Source organism: Crassostrea angulata, chromosome 2 (assembly GCF_025612915.1).
Source record: "Crassostrea angulata isolate pt1a10 chromosome 2, ASM2561291v2, whole genome shotgun sequence".
Taxonomy (NCBI): Eukaryota; Metazoa; Mollusca; class Bivalvia; order Ostreida; family Ostreidae; genus Magallana; species Magallana angulata.
In genome coordinates this window covers 52,263,705-52,277,263 of record NC_069112.1, presented here as the reverse complement: position 1 = coordinate 52,277,263, position 13,559 = coordinate 52,263,705, and the positions used below count along the sequence as shown (strand labels likewise).

Sequence of the window (13,559 nt, the reverse complement as noted above, 5' to 3'; positions counted from 1 at the left end):
CTTAATAAGAATAATCTAACTGTGTTTCGGGACAGGCCTTCGCCGCATTTAAAATGCCTCCGATATACCCGTAATGTAGCAAAAAAATAAATGCAGAATCACTCCGAAACGATTTTGGAGGAAATTAATGAGGCTGCATTGAAAATAACAGTCAAATTTTCATCTAGAAATCATATTAACTTTTTCACAAACGTTTTTTACTCGCTTCGAATTTACACACCCTGTTGACATCCGGAACTCTGGTAATATTTCATTTTTAAATGCACTGAGTTGGAGTTATCTCCCGTATTCCTTTGATGAACAGAATATAAGACTTTTCAATGAAAATGTACATGTATTTGTAATATCGTTTCTGAGTTTATCCATGCAAATGTGATATTGTGGAAACACAAACTAAAGAGCCTCCCGTGATTTAGCGTGAGTGTAATGCGCATGTGCAAGATTGTAAAATCCAAATAATCCAGATGATTTCCGGATTTCTTATAGGAGTTTTCGTTGATTATTAAATGGCGAAGCTTGATTGAAAAAAATAAAAATAAATTGGTAATCTTCAAGTAAATCTTTAAAATATATAAAACAAAAGACAGCACTCTTCCGATTTCTCGGTATTAAAGCGCATAAATTCGAGTCTATTATTTTAATATAGTAGTATAGATATAACCAAGAAAGAAACATTGATGGCTATTAAATAAGTATGAATAATACCTTAATTCTCCTTTGATGGTAAAATAATAGATATATGCGTTTTCCGAATCTATTATGTAAGTAGTTTATATTAATTAGAAACTTTTATTTAATCTCATTTCCTACACATATAAGCAAGAAAATCTTAATTTTTTTAATGATATAACTTATGGGTAAACTATATAAATAATTAACAACGATGAAATAATCAGCTTTTTGATTTTATCCTTTTTATTAGCCAATCACAGATACAGTCTATACAGACATAGTTACAGATATGATAGTTGAAAACATTGTACAAAATACATTAATTTTTATCAAGCCTGAATCAAGTTTTTAAAGAACCTTAATCCTTGCTAAAACATGATTAATTTTCGAAATTATCTTTTACCATAGTTTTGCACCAGAATTTAGAATCCCGATCATAGAATTTGAGGACAAAGATTTTGCGATGTTCATAAGAATTTATTTATACAGAAATATTTTTTTGTAACTTTTTCGTAATTTTTTTTACATGGTCCCATAAAAGTGGAAAAGGGGGTGGGGGCAACTCTTTTGTTTCAATTTTTTGTATGCTAATTTAATAAAAATCTTTGCTGCGTAAAAAAGTGGGGGGGGGGGGTGTGCAGGACCCCCTGATGCTACGTGCCTGTATTCTTACGCCATAGCTAGGTCACTGGATCATGTAGATTTCTGTCCTGTCATGCATGTAATGTATGAACTACAATCGATTTTTTTAAGAACAATGAATCTAATAGCAGTTTAGAATGTGCATATTCTTACGCTACAGCTAGGTAACTATATCACGTAAATTTCTGTCCAGTTATGAATGTATGAATTACAATACATTTTATTAAGTAATACAAGAGAAAAACTTAATATTTACATTTAAATATATTTTTACATTCTTTAATTATGCATATATAAATTAACTATCGGTGGATAACTGTTTTACAATACACTCGTGAGTATCAGATTTTTTAGTACACACCAAAGCTTTATGCATATCAATCAATACTAACACTACATTACATTTTTCTTTGTAGCATACAGCTAATTTTAGTTCTATGCTATTTGGAGCAATGAAAGCAAAAAAAAACAAAACAAAACAAAACCAATAAAAAAACAAACGGATGTTTGTAAAATACTTATGCCCCCGTCCATTTGACAACTCTGCAAAGAAAATATATTGAAAGTGTAAATAAAAAGAATGTTTCTACGTCCAAGGGGCATAATTAACAAATTTTTCGATCGTACCCAAAATCGAATTTGACCTAGACATTATCATGATATACATGTATCTGTATACCAAATTTCATTTGAGTAAGTGCAAACTCTGCAAAGAAATGAACGAAAACTGCAAAGAAATGGAATTTTTCTAAGTGTATGGGGGCATAACTCTGTCGAAAATGGCTCTTAATTTAGATATTGTTATGATAAATCTGTATACAAAAATTTCATTTCCGTTTTTGCAACTTCTGTGAGGAAAATGAACAGAAACTTAGTAAAAGACGGACGGACAGCGGCAAAGCAACATACCCTCCCTTTGCGAAGGAAGGCAAAATTAAAAGGCGAGAATTATATGTCGCAAGCGATTAGCATTTTACGTGTTTATTGATTGTTAGCTTTTACCAAGAAATCATATCGAAAATTTTCGAAAAGTTAATCGGCGTGTTGTTATATCATTTTAAAACGCCTGCACTGGAATGAAGATCTTGTATACATTGAGAACCAATTATAAGCTTACACAAAGAGGCAAAAAAATTTAATATATCATAATTTTGTATCAATTGTATTAGATTCCTCTGTTGACTCTCTTTTAGCTTCTTTAGTGTTGTACGAATCTTTTTGGACTGTGCATTTACAATTCATGATTCGTTTGTTTAAGAAAAACGCTATAAATATCGTTGTTCCCTACAAACTGTTGATTATTGATGAGATATAGGAGAACGTTGTAAAAGAGAAGAAACCGTCGATAATCTGAAGAGACCATGTGATCCCGGTTATTGTGAATAAACGACAAAATATTCCGAATTCATTCCTAACAGATTGGTATTCTGGAACTTTTGGGACACGTTTTATGGAAATAATGGTTCTAACAAAGAAGAATAGACTAGATAGGCACATAATACCAACTGGTATAATGAATGAGGCTAATCGTGAGTAAGGATTGTCGATAAAGCACAATCATCCTATTTCCATACCCAATAATACCATTGCCAGAAACCTGCCATGATATTATGTTTAAAACTACTACCACGCATGGAAAAAAAAGTGATAAAAGCTATATATACTCTAAGAATATCATTAAAACCAACGCTTGTATTTATGTTTGAAAATTTAAAAATTCTGTACATATGAAACGAACTCGCCGTCATGGTTAAAAACGATACTAACCTAAAATAATGTAGAGCTATACCAATTCCAACACATACCACATTAGATGATGTACCAAATTTACTTAACTGAAAAATTATAAGAGTTAGAATCAGCGAGACTATCAGTATCATGTTTATTTTTCCGGGTATTGTTCTCAAATCTTTTTTAAAAACATAAATCAGAAATGAAATCAATAAACACAGAATGGAAGTAACGTTTAAGATGAGCGTAATTTTTGAAAGAAGGGCATTTTGGTTTTGTTCATCTAAAGAAAATGCGCCTATGTAAGATCCAACATTGTAGTCTTCAGTGCAAATCCTTGCTGATCCATCGGGTAAAATTTCAAACAACTCATGATTGTAGAGTTTATTTTCCCCAATTACCAATAATGTTCTCGATTGTTTATCTACACGATATTTGCCAAATTCAAGTGCAACTTGAACGCAAGTTAACAGTTTGGATATTCGAACAGTTTTATATGTCTGCCTTTTTTGTACTACCTGATATGTCACAAATTCTGGTAAAGTACATCGAGAAAAATATTCAGAGAGATATATCTTAAATGGGTTATAAGGTAATCGATTTATATGCATATTGAACGAAAAGTGAAGATTAAAAGTTTTATTTCTCGATATCGCCATCTTGTTTTTAATAGCGATTAATAGCATTTCAATATCAACTCTCTTTACAGCGTGTTTGATAAAAATGCCTATTGCAATGCTCCCTGAAAACTGTGGGGAAGATAAGATTTGATTCCTCTTAAAGCAAGGCTGGTCTATTTGAACAAACAAATATTCTATCGAATCTGAATCTATCTGAAGCTTGGACAGTAGTGCTTGTTTGATTTCCTCTGATATAATGACTAACAGATCGTAAACAGGTAACAGATAAAAAACATTTCCTTGGAAGTCTGTTGTCAGAAAATATCCCAAGTTTTTTGTTACTGTGAGGAGTGCTTGACATGTTCAATTACGGAGATATTTTCCCGGATAACAGGTCAAATGTCTGCACTGATTCTAAATGAGAACAAGAAAAACTTTATGCGTGCATATTCAGTAGAATTAATTTAATACTGAACAAATAAATGATATCAAAACTTACCACTTCTGAGATGTATGCTTGTGTTGATTTACAGTCTGGTGATTCGTTTTGGGGTAATTTATCATCATATTCAGGATACGTAAATAAATTTCTGTAGATCGGATAACATTTCCGACTCTTTGAAAAAACCTTTTTCCGGAATTTTAAGGTGATTAAGTGACAAGTTGGACTTTGTCGTTGCTGGTCAAATTGATGATTGCAATGTTTACAAAATAAATTTTTGTATGGCGAATAAATGTTGATTTGAGGGGAAAAAGTGACAACCACTCACGTCACGTCTTTCTAGCAAAGACAAATTTCCAGCGTCCATACACGTAGAAATAGTGACACTTTCATTAGTAAATCCTGGATTGCATAATGCACAAAAATGGTTTTTATAACAACTGGACTTATCAGAATCTGGATAGAATCCCATTGATACCCCTGCCAAAACGTTTTCACAGGCATATTGAACTCCAGGATCTTTCACAAGCCATCCCCTAGTAGAATTACATGTTTTCGTGTATAAATCGTTTCTTGTATTACACAAGGCAGCACGATGCTTATTAGTGTCAGCCTTAAATGAATGTGGTAAATATGTCACATTGCAGTGGGTTTCACTGATCGTTTTAAGTAGCTGCTTTACCGTTAAAAAGTTTCTATAGTCAATGAATTTTTTACAATATACTTCAATGTCCCATGGTTTGCCTGATTCAAAGCTACGTCGTTCCGGCGATATATTACACAGATAGCAAAACATGTTGAGGTACGATATACCTGTATTGACATCATATACGGGATGAGAAGAAAGTATGTTATTTCCTCCCTGTTGACAAAATTTCTCCATATACATTGGGTATTGGAATTGCATGTAACATCCATTAGTTACAAGGTATTCTACATCAGGAATAGTATTCTTAAATTTATAGCCCGCTAGTTGTTTCGCATGTATGCATTCCTTTGGGTATTTTAATGCGAAATCTTCACAACAATCTCCATGCTGAAAACACGAAGGTTCACAGGAACAGGGGAGGAAAAGACTTGAAAAACTTTCTGGAATCCCATAATCTTTGCATACTCCCACATGCTTTTTCAGAGAAAACGATTTATATATTAAGTCTGTCATATTCAGATTTAAATAAGTGAACGATTTTCTTTTTATCTTGTGCTCGAATTTAGGAATAGTTTTTTTTTTTTTACAAAATCGAAGTAATCTTCGAGAAATTCGTTCATTTTTTTATATAAATAGTAAACGTTGGTTTTATATGAATCATAAAGAACGTTCGTGCTAATTTCTGCATATGCATCCATAAAGGTATCTCCAAAGTATTTATTGGTATTGCAAATTCTGCAAAATATGTTTTTAAATGGTAAGGTGCCCTTATTCGATCCAAAACGGGAGCAGGCTTCTTTGATATTTTTATCAAATAAATCCCACTGTCCTGTAACATTACATTGTGATATTACGTTTCCTTTGTAGAAAGTGGGATTGCTCATCCTACAGAATGAGTTTTTGAATAAGGTATCATTATTAACGTAAAGTGATTCACATGCATGTAAAACATCAGCATCTATTGTTTTCCAGAATCCGGTCTTGTTACACAAATCAAAATGATGTCCTCGCAGGTGGTAGCACTTGAATGCAGTTTTATTTTCAATTGGTGCAGACTGCATGACACATCTATTTTTGATTCCATTGTCAACAATTTCTTTGAATGACGACTAGAAATTCTTGACAATGAATATCCAAACTCCAGTACTGATAGGATGCTTCATTATTACACTGTACACAACATCTATTAGCGTATGTTAAATTAGTTATACGCAGGACAGTTAAGACAACAATTTGCTTTCAAACAGCAGTAAAAGGAGGTCGTTTGTTTAAGCTTTATTTTTTCTGCATGATATATTTTTTAAAACTATTTTTTGACTGATTTTGCAAAGATATGGGTCACTTTAACATGACCATGTCTTAATTTGACTGTCACGTGACTTTTCAGTGTCACGTGGGCATCTTTTAGACAAGAAACGTTAATGCTAATTTGAGACAAAAAAGACAAGGGCAAGACAAACAAAGTTTGGACTAAATAATACGCCTACTTATTTAAAATTATATATACATCATAGAAATCAATGCTCATTCAGTTGTAAAATTCGTTTAATATGCAATTTTCTAGGAAACTGGCTACTTGTTGAAAAAATAGCGCGTTCTTGAACATTTCGATTAAAATTACAAATTAAAACTGTATTTCTCAACAAATGAGCATCAGTTTTCATTAAGTACACGAAAAAAGGAAGAAAATCATACCAAGTTCAATAATATCTATAGCCGCCTTGCCCTTGTCTTTTTGCATTTAATTTGACAGTCAGTCAGGTCTCTCAAATCAATACACATTTCAAACGCACAAATGATCCCAAAAGGGGAGATAACTCTATAAGCGTTAACTCTTCTGAAATAGGCGCGGTGTCATTGTATCGTTTAATCCGAATTTATTTTGAGATAGATTTCATCAGTACATTATGCAAATGATTATTTAAACATAGTGTTTCTGTTTTATCTTTATAAAAAGGGACAGTATGGTTACTTAGAATCACCCACATTTCCTCTGTTGTAATTATAGACGTAAACAAAAACAGTTGTGCATCATATTTTAGGTTACTCCATGCGCGGAGTTAGTAGTATCTTGATTTTTGAGGGAAGGAAAGAAAAATATGTGAGACCTAATTGTGCAAAATTATCTGAGGGGTAGGCTGGGTTGGGAGAAGCCCCTCTATAATAAGACAGACATATAACATGATTTATCTCATCATATAAAAATTACCCCTACCTCACTGTACAATATGGTCAGGGGTATGTTTTGATTATTAATAAGAATATTTCATGTCGGGTGCATGCCAGTGCCTTAAATATGACTCAATGTTTATATACAACACTGTTGTCTTGAAACATTTTCCAGGGGGGGGGGGGGTGGTTCAAGGAATTTATTTGCAGGTGGCCATAGACCAAGCCATATTACCATGTGAAGTGTGAATTAAATTAGAATTATCCAGGGGAGAGGGGCTATATACACATGAAGAATGATTTTAAGGTTATACTCATTTTCTTTTTTTTTTTGGGGGGGGGGGGGGTGCATATATATTTATTCAGTCACAAAATTTATTCCATTCCAATTGCATATTTTTCATTGCCGAGAATAAAAGAGAGTGTAATTCCTGCAAGTAGGCAATCAAAAGCCATTTTTGGTTCACATGAATATATAAAATTTAAATAATTCTGAACTTAATCTTATGCAAGGGGATGAAGACTCTCCCCCCATCCCTTTGCATCTTTAATGCATGCAAACAGCATATAGCAATTAAATATAGCTGACTCAGGTAAATGTCTCCTCTCCTCCATTTCTTAAAAAAATTATGAATATAAAAACAATTATACTTGGCTCATTTGTTTTATTCAGATATACTAAGAAGATAAATTACTTTCTGAAAGAAAAATAATGATAATATGTTCAGTGACAACATTATTTTAAAATTGTTATACCCATATATGCATGCACACTCAACAATTTAAATTTCTTTTATGTATGATATGATGTCAATGTGTTTATTGTATGACTGATTCCTCTTCTTTCTCCAAAAGCACAGTCTTCCTGTTCTTTAAGTCCAGGTTTTCACATCATTTTCATATTTTATATTCCCAGGATAAGAATGTGTGTAACTTGTCACCAATAAGAACAGCATTTATGCAAATCCCAAAACATAGCAGGTACCAGCTGAAATGAAAATGATTTTTCAGTGAGTTTAACATGTAATCAAAATGACTGAAAGATTAACATGGAAGAATTATTTTCTACAATTTGACAAACATTGGAATTTATTTATCTTGATAAACATTTCATTCTGTTAAGATTTGCATTCAGGTTTTGCACATGTTCAAACACAGCTCTAAAACAGTTTTTTGATGATCGACACCTTCACTCCTGTTATGTGTAAAATTACTGTGGCCCCTTTATTTTACTCCACAAAACCTTAACAGTGCACTTCTCTCTCTCTTTCTCTCTCTCTTTCTCTCTCTCTCTCTCTCTCTCTCTCTCTCTCTCTCATATTAATGATTTAGGTATACAAGATTTCTATCAAGCTAGTGCAGTTACAGTGAAGTCATACCATGTAATGTTGATATGTTCAATGTTGATGAGCAATTTAATTTTTAATGATGAAGTATTAAAAATTGTAGGTTTAAAATAACATAAGTTTAAAATTTATTCATTTTAAAATTAAACACATATATACACACATACCGGTACATAGGACTACATGTCAACAGCAATTTGAGCATTCTGTTAAAGGTCTAATTTGCATGAATGGGTAAAATGACAAACACTTTAACTATTATTTGATTATTTACATTCTAAACAAACATATACCATGTCCATATATAGATTCCCCATTTAGAGAAATCAGATGAAGTGATGTCACATGCAATTCAATTATATTTGTATATTATAAGATTTCAGACAGTGTTATGTTCTGAGTGATATAAAAAGCTAGTAATGATAATTAATGTGCATGAACATTTTATATCAATTGGATGGATATAATGTGTAAAAAAAATTATATAAACTGTCATAGAAGAATTTTCAACACAGAAGAAACATGTTATTGATCAGCTGTTTATGAACGGGTCAACTAATTTTCAGAAAATCAAATCAGCTGTATATAATCCTTTAGCCTGTACTGAACTGATTTTCAGGAAACCAGATCAGCTGTTTTCACAGTCTCACTTTGTTTACATACAAACAACTACATGTATAGTCAGACTGAGTGTAGTGTAAAGCTATAGTATTGTCTGTACAAATGCTATGAACTGATTCGATCGTGTCGATTGAACTTACTGAAGAAAATGAGTAACAATTTAACGGACCGACAATTGTACAGTATAAATGTAAACAATGCATGCAATGCAGTCTCTTCTCATGTTTTGAACGAAACAACACAATAAGTTGACCAGAAAATCATCCACTGTATAAAAACACAGAAAAATAGTTACTTATTTATGTGGTCTATTACAAATACACTGTATATCTATTCTACATACCTGATAAATCATCAAAAAATCGTTACCATCGGGAACACCAGCTACACGTGTTTACATCGTCTGACGAGCGCTTTTGGGACGCAGATTCACACCCATACGACATATGTAATATAGAAATTCTTCGTATATTCTCGTTGTTGGAAATTTATATATACACATATGTGTTATTCGTTGTTATAGGTTTTGCCATGAAGTATTAAATCAACCGTATATTTTGCCAAAACAACTGTTTAGGTGTATTTTCCATATATGGAAATACAGATGCGGGGCATGTATTATGACGTCATATCTCATTATCCCTTCATTAGCATATCAGAGCGATGTGTAGCCTTATCTGCACTGCGTACTGCTTGTCACTGGTGGATACTTAAGTTTATTAAGACTGTCATATTTCTTTTCACACTCGTGTGCTATTACTCGTTCAGTTTCCTGAGGGCATTCTTTAATCATGAGAAAGGATGATCTCTGATCTCGACTTTCATCTCGCGTGGCATTAACAAAGGTCACATTCTGACAGGACAAGCCACTGAGACCAAAATATTTGTCAGGACAGCAATCTCCTCTCCCAAAACATAAACTGTCACAAAAGCAGTCGGTAGACAATTTGTGGCTCATTGACATATTAAAATCTAGAGTTTTTAAGTTGATTTGATTGATATTGCAAAAGCCCGCCGGTCCACACATGGTTAACTGATGCATCATTAGGTTTGTAAAATTGATTGGCGATGAATTTGAATATAAATTTATATACACTAGGTGGTAAGTAACACCGAATGAAATAAAATTACCTACCTGTACAATACATGCATCTGATTTGTCTTGTCTGTCTATCTATATCTGATGTGAAAAATCCAAATGGTGTACATTCCTGAAGTTTTAAACCACACTAAAATATACTGACCAGAAAGTATCATACTACGTAAGTACACAGTGTTATACATTGAGTTATTTAGATGTTGGCAAATTTTATGGATTGCTGTTTTTTTCTAGCTAAGTACATGTAACCCCCTGCTGTGGAAACACTGATCATTTTGTCCATATTTAGAGCAAACATATTAACTTCTAAGACTAACATTGAGATCGGAGTTGAAAGATCTTATTTCATTATGTTATGTTTCATTATGTCGTGTACAAATTCATTTTTAAAAAAGGGAAGAAGTATTAGAATTCTTAGATATCAAACTATATGTAATTGAAATATTTCAATGATATAAAAATGTAACATTATTGGTACAATTCCAAGACTAAATTAAAACATGTATTTACTCTCCTTAACAAATACGTATTCATTAGTTGCCATTGGTATCCCGTACATGCACGTACGAACTTGATTTATTGAATTTAACTTTTTTCAAACTGTAAAGTCAATGCTGTATTAAAATGCAACAGTCAAACTTGCTTTTAAATTGCTTCCATGTTAAGCTTTCATTATTGCAAGGAATCGTAAAATCTAAAGAAGATACGTAAACTTTTGGAGATCAATCATAATCGCATGCTGTTTTCAAATCCACAGAGAAATTGCTTTTTGTTTACAATTCCGAGAATTTTTTCATTACAGTCATATGCATCATTTGAGATATATTTTGATTGATCTGCACGAACTGGCAAATTTAAAATAAATATTTCATAACGAAAACACATTGTTGTTTTACTTTAGGTTAGGACAGTTTTATCGTTGCAATTTCTTGCATCAATTTTGATTGATTAACATGGAGTGTGCCTTATGCATGAATATTTTACACAGAAAACCATATAGTGGTGAACTTACAATTCTGAGAACCCATTTTATGCAATCTTGCACCAATTACGATTGAGTTACAAGTAATGGTACATTATGAAATGAATATTTTATACAGAAAACCCTCTTGTGTTTTATTTAAAGTTCAATCAGAATTCTTTGATTGCAATTTCCTGCACCAATTTGGATTGGTTTTCACAGATTGTATATTAATAAATATTTTATACAGAATATATTGTGTTCTACTTAAAATTCAAAGATATGTTGTTGGAACCTCCTGACCGTTTTTGATGATTTTCACGGAAAGGTAAAAAATCAGGAAAAAAATCACTGTAATTCTCTGCACCTGTTTTATTTACATGGAATGGTCTGCCGGTGCATTATGAAATAAATATTTTATAAAGAAAACATAATTTGTAATTGGTTTTGGTTGATGAACACGGAATGGTACATTATGAAATGAATATTTTAAACGACTTTAATCGTTGAAATCCCCATCCTTCATCATTTGTGGGGGTTTTTTGGATAATTTTCACGGACTGGTACATTTTTAAATTGATATTTCATGTAGATGTTAAAGGGATTTGGACACGATTTGACTTTAAATTTTCAAATTTTACTTTTCCATTTGCGATGTTTATACTGATAAACATAGATGTTTATAATGTTATGTCAAAATTTGAAAGTCAAATATCAAGTTATAAGCAAGATACAGAGTTCATAATTTTTTGTTTTGTAAACAAAGCTTGAATATTGTCATTTTTTAAATATGTGTTGTATTGGTGCAAGTTTCAATCAAATAAATCTTTCTTTTGTTGAAAATATAGTATTTATGAAGATACTGAATTAGTTGAAATTGTTTTTATAAGTCATTTTGTCTAAGAAATAGTAATTCTCTACATTACATTTTTTTTACACAACTACAAGACACGAGCTTTGTTTACAAAACATCCAATTCTCACCCTAGTATCTCACTTGTAACTTTGACATTCAAAATTTTGGTCAATCATTTAAAATACCCCAGTAAACCATTTTATACATAAAAAAAGAAAATACAATTTTTGATCTCAACTCGTGACCAAGTCCCTTTAACAGGTAATTTGTATGTGCAATGAAACGTAGCTGTGATATTTACTCATCCCTAACATTATTCGGCATTTCAGCTATCATTCAGTTGGACGTGTAACACAGGCTCATCCTGTCATCATGACTTGAATTTAAGTGGTATAACATAATTACAACAACAAAGACAAAGCGGAAAAGAGATACGACAAGCATAGATCTAACATTTTTTTTTTTTTGAATTATTGTGATTTATTGTAATTCTGAACAATATGCCTTTTTCAAACGTAAATATAAGTAATAACAGTAATGTTAAATAAGTGATCAAATATTTTTGATCAAGTGACCAACCAAGTTCATATCCCAGTAAACTTTTTAAATTGCTCTCTATTTCTTAAAATATTTTGCAGTATTATATTTTGCGTTCTCAACGAAAAAGAGTATAAAACATAATGTAACCTTTACTTGTGCACGTGATCACTCAAAACCTGCCAAAATGTACCATGATTACTACGAATAAACGTATTCTATACAGTACCATATGAGGGAGCTATTGTTACAGCATTGTTCAAGTTACTAGGGCACCTGTACTTTACATATTATTGAAAAGTATCAGTGCATAATTAACTTATATAGAACAATTAATTTAGTTATTTTCATTGGTTGTGGGAAAATCACGTGACATATTATGTTCCTGGACAATGAGTCTTTACCGTCAACTGACCTTGATCTTCTGTTTTGGATGATTACACAAAGAATTCAGCAAATCTGGTTGTATGAGTTTAGCTAATGTTCTATATTTGCTAGTTATTTTAGGAATATGAGTGTGAAATCGGATGATTATATAATATAACTATTATGGACATCATGGTACCATAAAATGTCACTATTAGGACCCATGTCAAGTTATATCGACCGAAGACACGGAAAAGTGAATTCGACCTCGCAAGCCCAGTCTGTATCCATCGCTTCGGTCAACTTCACTTGACATGGGTACTTATAACCATATATCGACCTACAAAAAAGTCATTTACAGAGTGTTGTAGTTAAAATTTACTACGACTCAAAGGCACAACTATTTTTAGGTTGTTTTTTTTTTCATTAAAATTGTTTTGGCGTTGCATGTGCATAACACGACGTCACATTTTTCTTTGTAGAATAGTTTCACTGAAAGCGGAGAAAACCCGACTTTAGAACTGGATTCTCGCCATATAATTTCTGATTTGACAGCATTGTCAGAGATGTGTTTTATTTCATTCTTTAAAAATCTCAAATTGTGCTAAAAATAGTTTATCTAAAATCAAGTTGGTATTTTTTATTACTTAGTATACCGTTTTTTCTTCTAATAAATCAAACTGTCTGGACCCACAATCGCTAAACTCATTAGGCTACATACGTGGATCCATACTTTTAGGGGGTATAAAGGTTTGTGTTTGCAAGGATAGTCCGAGGCCTATATTTGATGATTTTACTATATAAATTTATAAATTTGAAATTTCCAGGGGGTTTTGGAACCCCCCCCCC

The 13,559-nt window shown here is 32.1% G+C and overlaps 2 pseudogenes; both read right to left on the bottom strand.

The window, feature by feature from the left end:
• Positions 1-2,457: 2,457 nt before the first annotated feature.
• Positions 2,458-3,939, bottom strand: LOC128174466 (adhesion G protein-coupled receptor E3-like; annotated as a pseudogene).
• Positions 3,940-4,431: 492 nt separating this feature from the next.
• LOC128174465 (uncharacterized) lies at positions 4,432-11,019 on the bottom strand (annotated as a pseudogene).
• Between the last annotated feature and the right edge of the window lie 2,540 nt (positions 11,020-13,559).